Here is a 15,551-nt window from a genome sequence, read left to right on the forward strand (position 1 = left end):
TCGCGCGGCAATTAACATCTGATTACTGACTACTAATTAATCGATGGTCGGCACATGGCTACTTTATCGTCACACGGCAATACATGCATTAATTAATTAATTAATTTTCACACGAATCGATGTTTAACACACTTATTATGATCACTTCCTGCTATATTTAATCACAGAATCAATTTAAACTTATCACTTCCTATCTAAGTATTTCAAAGGGTGGAGTCTTTGTCGTGGCTGTCAGTCCGGCCGTTGAATCTCGCAGCTGCATGCCTTACGTACTATAGCACTTACCGTTTCATATACCATACACTTATCAAATTAATGAATACTCTAATAACTACTCTCACTGCACTCCCATAAACTAATTATTCCTGGTCTTCTGACGCAAATAAACAAACAGAATCTCCCAAGAAAGAAATAATCGAATGAATCTCTATCCTATGCAAAGCTAGAGTATATATTCCCTAAATTATTTACACTCAATTACCCAGACCTGTTGTCGGTTTCCTAAACTAAGGATTAATAATTACGCGCCCATTCCGGCGCTCTAATTCAATAGAACTACATATTTAGTCTCTTATAGCGTCAGTTTACAACAAATATTCCCATCCCTTCTATGCATGCCAGATATTAGAATTTTGTACTCATCTCTATCACATGATGATGACACCTGCGCCAACTCAGGAGGTCCATCCTGAGCTTACTCCTCCTCCATGGGCACCACGGTGGTTACTTCAGTTTCCATTCCATCTTGGAGTTGAAGGTCCATTGTTCGATGCTGGTGGAGTCCTTGGCCGCTAATCCTGTGCACACACAACGTCACTGTTTAATTCACACTTCGGTTAACGGCGATCACTGTGAACGTCCGGTCACAATCTCGTAAGCTATTACGTAGCCCGCGGTTCAGTACCGAATCTCCTCTATCTCTCGGTTTTCCTATTCAGTCTACTGCTACGTCAGATTATTATACTACCGTAATGATAATAATATTATTTTACACATCACGGTTTCCTAAAAAATTAACACATCCGTCACAGGGATCAAATTATACACTGTTTATGCGAACTGTATTATTTCACTAAAATTAGGAGTTAACTTCACATGAACAAAGAACTAACGAGGGCTTAACCGAGCGTAGCTTCGCCGCCGATAAGCCTCTAACCCCGACTGACGCTTGTCCCTTCCTGCAGTAGTATTTACTAGGGAGCGATACCTCTTCCACTAATTTGCGTAGCGCCTATTCCCGGCGTACTCGAGGTATAACAGTACGGGTGATCGGTGACCAGTATCTAGTTGGTGCGATTGAGACATAACCACTCAATTATCCTTCGGTGAATCTCTTTAAATTAATTAAAATCTGTTCTGCTTCCCCTACCACACGGGGTGAAGTCCCTCCGTCGAGGACGTGTCATGAGAATAACCAGATGGCCTCAGTACTTTTCCACGCAGAAACAACACAGTATTCTTTCTTCTGCTGAAAGTTATCACGGAAGAGGACATTAAACACTCTAAATAAATGTCCCAGTAACATTTATCCCTTTTAAATCGGGAGATGAGCCCCTAATTCGAGTTTCATTAATTTTCTAGATCGTAGGTAAATAAGTTGGCCAGTCCCACTCCAAGATGGCTCCTATATTTCGTTTCGAAAAAGTTAGTTTCCCCTCATTCTGTGAGTCTTGAGGAGGGATGTCTTCTCTAGAGTGATGTCACAGGGAATCCCCATTCATAACCCCTCCCGGGTCTAAGTTGGCTTGGCTTCATCTGCGGGGCCCCCGCTACACAAAGGATAATACCGCGCAATAAGTCGCAGACAAAGAAATCTTGTAGAATAATTTTAAAAGACACAATTTATCTCTCTCAATGGTATGAATATTAATTAGTTTCAGTATGACCTCCATTAATGATATGAATATTAATCATTTTCAGCATTCTTTCCCTTTAATAGCATTGCGTGCGTAATTACGGAGATCGATATCAACCCAAGGTCCTTGGATCATGCCCCTGTCGGGTTCAATATTTAAACTTCAGTGTTTGGGGTTCGCATACTCACACTGCTCTTACACTGTTAAGTTGTTTATTCACTAAGTTAGGTCAATGGAATTTCGCATGGGAGTATTTCTCTACTTCACACCAAAACAGAACAGGCATATCACTGCTTCCTCTCATTACATAACATCAATTACTATACCAACTGAAGTCTTGAGGGGCGTAACATACTTGCAATTCAAAGTTTTGGCGCACTCAGTCGGTGATATACATAAGCGCTCTTTTTTCAAGGGTTCTTCAGATTCTTGGTCACTTCCAGATAAGACTACGGGAATGGTGATATTATAATCTATTTGTGAAACCAAACGCTGATAAGGGGATCATTTATGATACCGCTGAACTGACTTGCTCTTATAACAGGTAATAGTTTCGTGTGCTATTGTTCGTAGTCGCTGTGCCTTCCCGCCTTTTCGTCGTTTAACTTTTGTCAGGCTAGCAAGGTTCTTCTCAGTTTAGTTCGTTTCGTAACAGTTAGATAATCGTTAGTGGTGCCACATTCGACCCCACGACGCAGTTTATGTTGAAAATGTTGTCATGGGTGTTCGTTCATTTAATAAGTTTTGTGAGTGAATGAAGGAGTCTGTGGGTAGGTTATGTAATGGCGTCTGTCATAGAAACTCATGTTTCAGTTCTAGACTCTAAGTTTTCGGAAATTATTGAAAATGAATTAAACATTTTCCTTGACGAGGATGCTGATAATAGTGAGCAAAGTGGTCGTGATGATGACGTTCCTGATTTTAACACTCCAGTGGTTGCGCGAAGAAAAGACGTCAGTGGTCACACGGAACACAGTTGTGATCCACAAGAAAAAATTGCTTTATAACGCAATAACCATCAGTCAAGGTTAGCAGACTACTGCGTTATCAGAGAGAGGATGGGGTGCGAGGAAGGTACACAGATGCTCTAGGTCAACAGCAATACCACAAATCAGGAGCGAAAGAAACTAAACGGCTGGATCACTATTGTGATCCGCGCGACCACTGGAGTGTTAATTCTATACATGATTCTGCGTCTGAGGAAGAGATTGACTCAAATGAGAAGAGTTCACCAATTCACAAGAAACTTTGCGGTCGCTATGTAGTGAATCATGAGCTGTATATGCCAGAAACAGGTATAATGGTGATTTGCCAAGAATGTACAGATGGAAATTTGTAGTGCTAATGGAAGTGCCGTGAAATGCGACTGTATGAATAACACGAATGAAATTCCTAATTTTTCAAAACTGTAAGCTTTGCCTCTTCCGTGAAATAGACTTCATTCAATTTATGCTGATCTCCTTTACATAAAGCCCTTAAATTTCTTATTACGTTTGAGTTAGACTTAGTGATGTAATTGTTGTAAATAATCGTTTATAAATACTGTCTTTGTTAAGAAGGCACTATATGTGGAAATTATGTAAGAAACACATCACAGAAAATAACCTAACAATAATGGTGTAATCAAGAAATTTCAAAGAACAGTGACATTCGCCTGTATATACCCGGTGCCATTAATGACCCCACGACGCAATTTATACGCCGGAAATATTTTTTTTGCTAGGGGCTTTACGTCGTGCCGACACAGATAGGTCTTATGGCGACGATGGGATAGGAAAGGCCTAGGAGTTGGAAGGAAGCGGCCGTGGCCTTAATTAAGGTACAGCCCCAGCATTTTCCTTTTGTGAAAATGGGAAACCACGGAAAACCATTTTCAAGGCTGCCGATAGTGGGATTCGGAGCTACTATCTCCCGGATGCAAGCTCACAGCCGCGCGCCTCTACGCGCACGACCAACTCGCCCGGTACACCGGAAATATGGCGACGCTGTTTGAGGATCAAAAGGAAGATGCGAAAAACATGTTATTAAACCAATAAATAAATCAACAGAACCAATCATCTGGGTTGATGACCGTTGTGAACGCAATAATGTGTAGTGGTGTCAACTCGTATGGCCCTGTCATCTAACAGTTGTGCCTGAAGAGCAAAGAATAGGAAAACCATCGTGAAAGATATTAATTTTTTCCTGAAAGCAGCAACAATAATGACTGAAGGTTGAAACGTCAACTTCCATTGAGAGCCGTGAGTAGTTTCATATGATTCAGGAAGGTGTAGCTTCCGAGCCTCGAACGCAAGACCTGCTCTTTAAGTGATTACGCTGCTTATGACTTGAACGTCAACAGATCGTTGGGAGTCACCTGAGCCCTTAAGAGAATCGTATTGACCATCGAATTATTTATGGACTGAAGATTTTAGACTAGAACAGATGGCCAAATAATACGTAGAATCTAGTGGTAGTGGATTTAAGATCCCAATATTAAATTAAGTACATCATCATCCTAAAAGAAAAGTGTTAAAGAATTGTTAATTAATAAAAGTTTAACCAACCCTCGTCCCGTTTCTCTACGGGGTCGGATATGAGGAGAGATGCATCTGTCGTGGCGGGATTTTATGACCGGATGCCCTTCCAGACGTCAACCTCATCAGAGTAGTTAATGAGTTGGAATAAATGACTTGTTATACAATAGTAAGAAGAGAGAGGGTGAAACCCGGTGCCGGCACATAGCCTACTCCTCTCTAATAACACAGAGTGGTCTACTTAAGGCTTAACATATCCATCCGACGAAACATCACCATCAACAGCGTCATAGAACCACTGCGGAGAGGTTTGGAATTTAATCCAGGCTCTTGGCACGCAATGTAGTGATTAGAAATAGTATACCCCCACCTCTCCTACCCTGCCGCTCAACATTCCGATGGAGAAAATATTTCGACCAACGGGACTCGATTCGCATTCTCACTGTAGTCACCCTTCTGCACTGTACTTCCTCGTTGTCTACTCACATATCTCCACTGACTCTGTAGCACGCTGATCCAATATTCGGCGGTACACACCTCTCAGCACTGTGTCGCTGGCATTCCTCAACGACACGATCGATGGCAATCGCCCACTCACTGAACACAAACTGAACTGGACTGTCCCGCACTTGCCCGCCACCTTTATATAAGGGGAGCGACCCATGGAAATCCATCGGGCACATAGAACCCAAGGATCTCAATTCGCTGATGCTCGTCCTTTTCACACTGCAGACACAGTAAATGAGATGGTAGCAATGGCAGCCCATTTCGTCTCCGATGAGTTGTCTCGTAGTGGCGCGAAGGTGGGAAGCGCAAATCGGCGAATCGCCCGTTCTGGAGACCCGGACTCGCACCGTTAAAATGAAGTCGCGGAGGCCTTCTATACCTCAATATGGACGCTCACATGCATGTATTATTACCGCTATGGGCAGAAAAATTGGTACAAGAAGGAGCAAGTACAGCTGATCTTTCCATCGTATTTGAAGTTACACCATTATCACACTTCGCGGATATCGATTGTAAGACACATTCCTGAAACTGCTCGCGTGAGTTGGTACGGCGCAACACCGAGAGGTAATCGGCCACCCAGTAAATAAGTGGCAGCGCCACAATGCTTTAGAAGCATCTACGTACAAAACCGATCAAAAGCTTTGGCCACATAAAGAAATAATAGATTGTCATCCAGATCCTAAAACTGTGCCACGAGACCTATGTAATTTGTTTTCATAGCTCTTACATCTAATAGAATATAAGCCGGCTCATATTTTAGAAGATATATTTTTAACTGTTGGAGGGTCACACCAAAAATTCAAATTGTTCAGAAACATAATGTACAGTATAGGCATACTCAAATTAGTTCCAAGTATTACCACCAAGACAGGCTTTTTTTAAGACTCAGCAATAGGAGGGAGTCTATTCAGTGGAGGGATGAAAATTCAGAAAAATGCTGCACCGTATTTTCTCGCGTTTATATTTTTCAAAGCAGTGCCAACATGGTCGAGTTCTCCTTGTTTTGGCCATGAAAGGCCCAAGGTCTCAGGGCGAACTATCGGCGTCGGTCTTATCTGCCCTGGTGGTTTCACTTGCACTCTACAGAATGCCATCCAAGAATGCATTACCGACTCGGATATTTATCGCCCTGATACCTATGACAAAACAAGGAAAAATCAACCATCCTCGCGCTGCTTTGAAGAAAACCACACGAAAACGGTGCTCAATTTTTCGGAAATTTTATATTTGCACTAAAATAACCCCAATCTAGGGGCAAGCCTACACAAAATATTTTGAATTTTTAGTGTGACCCTCCAGCAGTTAAAACTCAATGAAACCAGGGCACACACATCCTGTTAGATGTAAGAACTCAGAAAACAAATTATAGAGGTCTCGTGGCATAATTTTATGTTACAGGCCCTAGGTGACATTTCATTATTTCTGTATGTGGTCCTAAATTTTCACGGGTACTGTAGAAGAGGATTGCGGCCCGACAGTAGAAAAGTACATTTGTATCCATTGCCTTAGTAAATCTTATCTAGTCGGTGATTTGGGTGTGTTCCCTTTGTACACCTAACCTCTTCGTTCGCAAATTTGTCGATAACATTTGGTGGCGGTGAGTATAGTTCTAGTCTTAGACTCTGCTGAATTTCCGTGCTCTAAAACATTTAAAAACGCCCTTTAGAACTCATCAAAGGTGTCGAAGTGATATCGAAAGCCTTTGAACCATAAGAGCGGCGCCTCCTCTAGGTATCTTTCAGCTACCCTTAAGTGTCGTTCTTCAGGAATCTTGGCGTCCCGGATGTACTCCCTAAGATCCTTAAAAAATTCTTTTGGAGTGGTATGTGGACCTCCATTAAATATCTTAGGCTGATCCTCATGTAGCCTAATCATGTTGATAACATTCGTGACCCCTGAGCCTTGAGATCGACTGGTCTCAACATTCGAGCTCTGACCGTTGTAATTCACGTGACTGACATTTGGCAATTGAGCACTTAAGTCCGAATTAAGAGCTGCCGAGGTTTGGTTCAATTCTTTGTCCACCTTGGACTGCATATCAACTACGCTGCTAATCCAACTGCTTACCTCGCTCTTAATGAACCCGACCTTCTTATCCGCTTCCTCCTGGGCTAACGTAATTTCTCTTTGGTCCTGTTCCATGCTATTGCTCCTATCGTTGATCCCCCGGGTATGTTCATTTCTGATTCCAACTAACTCTTCTTGGATGTGCTTAATTAAAATTTCGGAATCCTCATTAGAAACTTGGAGTTTACTAATTGCTTCTTCATTCATTTGCAGTAGTTTCTTCTCCATGGTTTCAGTGTTTGATAATAATTTGCAATCCAGTTCCCCGCTAATTCCGTCTATCTTGTTATCCAGTGACTTAATGTCAGCTGATAAAATCTCACTATGGTTAGAGTTTTCCCCTTCTCCTGATCAATGGAATTTCGTATCTCTACGACCTGTTGGGTAATGTCGACCTTAAATTCGACCTGGCTGTCAATCAGCTGTTTGTGCGCTGCCTGGCTTTCCATTAAATGCTTGGCAGGTTCCTTCCTCACCTCCTCCGGACTATGGCATAATCTACTGTACATGTCATGGCTTTCGTCGAAACTCATGTCCATATCGGTTTCCAAACTGTCATGTATGTTGAAAAACTGCCTATCAAAATCATTCTTTAAATTGACCTGCACTTCCGCAAACTGTTTATCGATTTCATTCTTAATTTCCACCTGGCTATTATCAAAACGCTGGTTGAGTTTTCCTATCTCACCCCTAAATTCCTCTTTAATTTCGGTGCAAATAGTATGTGTCTCATGAACCGTGTTCTTTAGTCCAACCTTCAACTCATCACTACACTCTTTACAACTAGCCTGGGTATCATCAATCCTACTCTTTAAATCGTCACTAGTGTCTTTCAAACTGGACTGTAACTACTCACTAGTGTCTTTCAAACTGCCCGCTAAACACTCACTACTAACTTTCATATCCTCCATCTTACAATCCAAGTTCTCATTTGTCTTACTGTTTAAACTCTACATCTTATTTTCACTCTTGACTTTCGTGTCCTCCATCTGAATTTTAATCTTTCACATTACTACTCAAACTATCTATCTGGGCTTTCACGTCCTCTCTCAACTTACTACTCGAACTGTCTATCTTACTATTCATTTCTTCATCATTTTCATTAGCCTATCCATCATCGCCTGATCCTCCATCTCACAATACCACAAAAATACAAGAATGAGTACGTTGGCCGTTAATGCAGCCAGAATACTCCATACTACCATGGAAAGAATTCACTATCTACTTCGTTTTCGCATACAAACCTATTATAATTTAATACCTAACTGACAACATTCCAACAATTGCCTCATTAGAATTTAGTTCATGTGGCTTGTATCACAAAATGTTTAATAAAATAAAATTCTGAAGTTAATAAGTTAGTCTGGATAAATATCCTAAACAGTTTCGCTTCCATAAATTAATTAATTAAAGAACACGTTAACGCATAAAATATGAATGTAATTCAGCTTTACCACTTCCAAAATGTATTATTATGAGTTAGTCTTCAATAAAGCTATAAGTACTGGTTTCCTTAAAATGCATTGTGACTGTTATTATTATTATTATTATTATTATTATTATTATTATTATTATTATTATTATTATTATTATTATTATTATTATTATTATTATTATTTACCAAGTAGTTAAGCTCCTCGTTAAACGTGATCATATCTAGCACTCTCATTGAGCATAATTCGTTTAACTGTGGCTCAGCGATACTCCTCATTCGCTTGTATTGTTTATAATGTGGCTTAGGCCTCAAAATTATTTCATATTATCCTAACATTTTTCTTCAATATATAATTCTCTAATCGTTATGGTGGCATCGTATCGTTATCGTGACAGCAAAGCTCCACGATTGGGCCGCCACTCTTACTGAGGCCCAACGTGTAATATATCCTACAATTGGTCATCATGTTACTGATGTCAACCAACATGACTCGTAGTTCTTCCCTTGATGCATTTAGGCCCTCTCTGTTAAGTGACTTAAGCCACCACGTTGGAGCCATTCTTAATGATTCGATCACGATATTGGGCTAACGATGGGGTTCAGAAGAGAGACTAACTACTTGAAATGAGGAGCAAATATGTGCTTACTAAATTTTATTGAAATATTAATTGCGCAAAAAATTTATTTATATAAATCCTTGATCAAAAATTAATTATTATTAAATGTTTCAAACGCAGTCACATTGCATTGCGTCTATATTTTCTTTTACAATATCGAAGAATTTTCATCGGAGAAGGTAGAAATCTCATAAATTAGTGGACAGCGAAACTGAAATAGTGAAAAGAAAGCCTGAAAAATGGGGCACCTATTGATCCAAACGATAACTGAGAATTAATCCACACGATCCGTGGAAAATCTGACCTTCAACAAGTAGAGTTCCAGATTTACACTTAATTAAGGTTATCCACCATTCAAATACCGTGTCGGGTACGGAAACACCGCCGTATGGACCCTTAATCGAACCAAATTGGCTATCAGTTGCTTTGGATAGGTTGCGAAATATTCTAAAGCATGGTGTTCACTACCAGTTAACAGCAGCATTCACAATTGAAACAAACACTCCACCATGGATTGTCATTTCATGACACTCTTAAGTTATAAAATAATCCCGATGCTAAACGTGCATCACCCCAAACAGCTGTTGGGAAGGAACCAACAACAACACAATCCGCGAGGATCTTACGTTACATCGTTCTGAAGGAACAAAACTGCGAAATGCAGGAAACTCTTATTCATCACGCATTTAGAAGAAATGCCAAAAAATGAAGTTAAATAAAAAGTGGTAAATCACTTGAAAAATATTATTATAAAACCGACTTTCAGGTTATCAATGGTTACGTTACGCTTAATAAAATTACAAGTCCACATAGTAAAATAAAACAAATTTATAGAATTCTTTCCTATTTAACAATGACTACCATCACAGATCCATCTACTTATTGTTTGTACCAACACACTACCAATAAAGTTATCAAATGACCACACTCAACTACGTATAAAATGAAAGAACGACAAAAATTGAAAATAAAATATATTACCGGCTGACGAATCGACCTCGCATTAGTAACTCAAGTCCCACACTAATACGCTGAGTGTCAGCACGCACACTGCCAAAGCAAAAATGGGCGTCATAATGACAGAACAATTAAGTCCGTAAAATAAAATAAAATACTGGAGTTCATTGAACTCAAACACGCATGGCGAACTGCAGTAAATATTCAATCAGCGCTAGCTCATTACCCAATAATGGGCAACCCTCGTTATCAGGGCATTAGTGAGTCCATAATCTTAGGTAAACACCTTCGAGCTGTTGAGGGCTGCAGGCAAGCTTGGCCTCATTATTACTGAGCTAACCCTCTTCGCATTGCATACACTACTGCAGACACTACCATCGCTCAAGTCACTTCGCAAAAACATCTAATCTAAGACTTGAGTATGTACAGCTTACATCCCAGACCTATCGACGGGCCTACCTAATGTCTGCACACCCTAACACTAACCTCTATGTACACATACCTTCCTAACCCTATCGTTGAGCGTGAACTAGGACGTCTCATCATCAGTATACTCCTAGGATAACATGTGACGTCCTAAATCTATTGCCGAGCGGAAATTTGGTCGCATACCCTTCCTATAGCATATCAGGCTAAATCGTAATTTCACACTCACTCTTAGATATTTCGGCTGTAAACCTGGTCGAAACTAATAACACACAACGGAAGAAATCTTACCACAGAATGAACGCAAGTCGGGAAATGCAACTAAGTCCCTATCTTGTTACTATACGTGAAATTGAAAATAAATAACCCGTGGTGAGCTATCCACAACTCAAACACTATCTCTGTATGCGCAATAGAGTTTGGAAAAATAAATAGTGACTTCCAACAAGTCTAACATTACTTGACTATCGCCAAACAATAATCGTCACCACCGCAAAAATCCACACTGTAATTTTAGTGTGAAGCCCTCAAATAGCCTGCCGTCATTTCCCAAATATTCATATCCATGACTATCCAGTGAAACGAAACCCAATGAATCTACACAGCCAAACACATCGCTCTAATATCGTCCAATATCTCATTCCACAATGTTTCCGATTTAATGATAGAACGACAAAAATTGAAAATAAAATATATTACCGGCTGACTAATCGACCTCGCATTAGTAACTCAAGTCTCACACTAATACGCTGAGTATCAGCACGCACACTGCCAAAGCAAAAATGGGCGTCATAACGACAGAACAATTAAGTCCGTAAAATAAAATAAAATACTGAAGTTGATTGAAGTCAAACATGCATAGCGAACTGCAGTAAATATTCATTAATGGGCAACCCTCGTTATCAGGTCATTAGTGATTCCATAATCTTAGGTAAACACCTTCGAACCAACCTTCTCCAGGTCTCAGTTTTCGGATTGTTAGCGGAATATACTACAGCCTGCCACATAAATCTCACATTATATATTTAGCCGGTCTCAAAAATTCTTCTCCACTAGAAAATATAGCCTGTCTCAAAAATTCATTCTCATCGCCTTCTCATGGCGGTATTATATGAAATATACAGGCTTCCTCTGTCTTCAACATATCTACAACACTTATCTCCACATATATAAATTCTTCGCCGTCAATCCATTTTCTTATATTTCAAATTTTTTCAAACCTCAACCCTCTCGTGACAAACAACTTTTATAAAAAATATAACTTTTATTTTATTGTTACTATAACTTTCCGACCTCAAGAATACAACAACACGCCGTGATTTTCAATATCATCGAAATACACGATGTCACAAAATTTTACTTCCCATGAACAAAACCTAACTTTATCAGATATCACTGGAATTTTCTAGACACCCGCAAACCTTTTAGAACATACCTGTTAAATCCACTTTTAACATAGAAAATTTTTATCGTGCGGTAAACATTATTATTATTATTATTATTATTATTATTATTATTATTATTATTATTATTATTATTATTATTTCGACGAAAATTTTCTGAATTCAAACGATATTCGAAATTTTAGACATTCACCATGACTACGTTTTCGTTATCACCTTCCTAATTTTTCTCAATTCGGACAATATCTCAAAGAATATTAACACAATTTTTAAACTTCGCATTTTAGAGTTTCTTGACGTAAATTTGACAGCACTGAAGAGTTTCACACGATGACCAGAAATATAATACCTTCGCCTGATCATTACTAAATATCAACCCGACACACGCAATCTCAATTGGTTGGGACAAACAATAATCTAACTACAACATTGATACAAAGATATTCACAGACCTGTAATCGTAGACATCATCCTGGATTTCTGGCTGCATTTAGGCCAGCAGACCTCGCGTTTAGCCTTCCATGGCTACATTTACCATCATCTTCTCATACATATAACTTAAATTACACAACACTTTACAACGCACTTTCAAAGCGTTTAACAGGCGACGAGCACTCTGCTCAAATGACCACGTCCACTGCGTTCGCAAGACCTCTGCTTCCTCTCACCTTACTAAAGGTCCAGGTGTTCCAACAGATAAGAAACCAGACCCCGCAGCTAAGTTTTAGACTCCTCTTTAACAAACACACACTGAATACCGAGAGAAATTCAATTACTTTTCACCCACATATCTAAACCTTCGAAGTTCCCATTAGCAGCAGCTCAACAAATTTCTATCATCTTCCACTTTAACAGTACATTTGAACCATAGACACGGACATGTAATAAGTTACTGGGAGAACAAATCTCCACACTTTCCTGCTGAAGAGTGACGCGGGCTTCGCTGCTCCAGCAGCCAGACAGAGAATGTGAATTATACGGAGGAAGATTTATTTTATACTCTATGGGGTGACGCTACTCACACCATCAAGCTTGGTTGCACAATCTGCTAATTCTGCATCCAATAGACCAATTTTCCTAAAATTTGTTCCATAACTTCGGACAGACTTACGATTTATTACGGTGTTAATTTCATATTTTTCCCAAACTCGCAACAGGCGAAATAAAATATTTCTGCCCGGGCGTTTCGCGGGTTTTCTTTATCCATCGTCCTTGGCACGTGTCGCTAGTTCTCTAGGCTTAACTGCATTTATTTTTACCCTGGGGGTTCTTTCTTCCCATAGGGTTTAAGAATAATTTAGATTCTTTATTTCTGGATTTACTGTGTCACCAAAATCTCTCATTACGAACAATTCCTTGAATTTGAAAAATTGTTCAATATTCGAAGTCCGCCGAAGTGCCCTGCCGTTTCACGAGCTCGCAGCTTGCTTGACACGGGGAGCTCGTTCCCACGAGACAGCCAGACTCATGAAATGCAAACATGGCTGCTCTCAAAAAAATAGTTTGTAGCTGAATTAAATATTGGGAATTAAGAAATAATTTTCTCATCGTAGAATTATGGGTTCACTGTAATGAGGTAATATTTTCTATAGCTTTCAACATATATATTCCAGCTGTGGACATCCGTAGTTGATGTATCTGCGTGCTTACTTACGACATGAAGTTCACTGAGAGAGGCAGGCCTTGTGCGTTATATAAAGGATACCCTTACAGAAATTTACGGGAAAGTCAAGGAGTGTTGGTGACAAGAGTATGTTTAAAACTGATTTTGAAACATCGCCTATCTCCGCCATAAAGGAGATATTCACCCTCATTTAATATCCGCGGAAGTTTTTTAAAATTTTTACATTTTACGCAATCTCTCTGGAGGAGGGTTCAGCATATTGGTATGACTACACTACACAAGGAAAATAAGACATCAGACTGTCCACAAATGTGCGCTGCCCTGCTCTTCTCAAGCCTAAAATGTTGAAGAAGGCTGGCTATATATCCATGGGCGAGCACGAAATGGAGAAAAGCTCGTCGAATTCCTTCACTACATCGTGGAACAATCGCTACAAAATCCTCAAGTACCACTTGAATTATGGAACTTCTACCAGAGACGCCATAGGACCAAGAATTCAGTTGAAGGATTGAATCATAAACTGAGGAGTCGGATTAGAAGACCACATCAAGTAATTCAAATGTGAAGTTGAGAAATCAAATCATAAGATTCTGAGAACGGACTTGTATTTAGAAGAAGTGAAAAGGAAAAAGCTGAATAGGGATAGGAATGGAAGAATAGAAAGGATTACTGGAAGGTACGAAGAAGATCCTGATATTGGAAGGTTTTCTACGACGATGACACGCTCTGAAACTTGACATATCAGAAGGGCAACAAGGTCTTCAGTTGAGTACGGTTACTCGTGCAGCTCCATGGTGTCCATGGTTTACTTGACCCCCTATCTTGAAGCTGGTGCGAGGTGACAATACAGACTCACCTCAAAACAGTTGAGGTACCTATTTACGAAGAAGGTACGCAGTTCCGACTGGCCCTAACAATTGGTCTTTTAAACCTAACTTAATATAAACATTTTCTTAAGATTAACTTTTGGAATTTTGTACATCTAATCCAAGCGTTTACCCGGAGGCCCAGGGTTCGATTCAAGGCCAGGTCAGGGATTTTTACCTGGACCTGAGGTCTTGTTCGAGGTCCCCTCAGCCTACGTGATTAGAATTGAGGAGCTATCTGACGATGAGATAGCGGCCCCGGTCTAGAAAGCCAAGAATAACGGCCAATAGGATTCGTCGTGCTGACTACACGACACCTCGAAATCTGCAGGCCTTCGGGCTGAGCAGCGGTCGCTTGGTAGGCCAAGGTCCTTTAAGGGCTGTAGTGCCATGGGGAGGGGGTTAATCCAAGCGTACAGAGAAAATTATAATTTTATTTATATAGGTGAAAGTAGGCTGAGTCTCCGCGTCTTAACGCGCTACGACTATGGAGCCACGTGGGTTCGAACCTCCACCGTCGGCTGTCCTGTGGTTTCATGTTTTCACTTCCAGAAAAATGTGGAGACAATTCCTATCCATAGGCTACAACCGATTCCTCGCAACTCCTTACCAAATTTTATTCACCTTAAGACATTTCATCGCCATCAGCTTCTCGACCAAGGTTGGTGCCAGGAAGGGCATCCAGCCGTGGAAACATGCCGTATAAATTAATCTTATCTTCTACCCCGTATCAAGAAACGAGACTATAAGTGGTATACATACATACAGATATATGAAAGTAAGCTAATTATATTTTGAGCAGTTGTTTACTGAACATGCCTGTTTGAATATTTGAAAAATTTGAGCATTATTTTAGCATTTATTTAATAGTGTATTCCACTGTATAATAAAGTGTAAGTTTAGTGCTAAGTTGGAGATGAGCTTCAATTGCTTCAGAAAGGGTAGCACTGTCCAGGAAGCAAGGTGTTACAGAAAAGAAAGTCTGTTTTGAAATTGAAAAGTGTAACATTCAACGGTTTTAATACGCCCTTGCTTTTGAAAATTAATTTGACCACCATTACACCCACAGCAATCTGGTAACCCTAAATAAAGGATTCATTTGAGTCCTATTTAGTCTCTGTCCCGATATTAACGCATCAGACTCAAACGTTAAATATAAGTACGAGTTTCAGCATCAGAATCCCAGTACGTAGTTTTCGCCAGTTACTTGAGGGCTATCTCCCTGCACTCTCCTTCAGTAGAAATTCCTTCAGGGAAACCTGAGTGTTTGCAAG

General features: G+C 40.0%; 1 protein-coding gene across 1 annotated transcript in view; it reads left to right on the top strand.

The window, feature by feature from the left end:
* The window catches only part of LOC136866638 (nose resistant to fluoxetine protein 6), a 165,300-nt gene that overhangs the window by 68,783 nt on the left and 80,966 nt on the right, over window positions 1-15,551 (top strand). The gene's annotated exons all lie outside the window — the stretch shown is intronic.

This window comes from Anabrus simplex, chromosome 3, assembly GCF_040414725.1.
Source record: "Anabrus simplex isolate iqAnaSimp1 chromosome 3, ASM4041472v1, whole genome shotgun sequence".
In the NCBI taxonomy this organism is placed as follows: domain Eukaryota; kingdom Metazoa; phylum Arthropoda; class Insecta; order Orthoptera; family Tettigoniidae; genus Anabrus; species Anabrus simplex.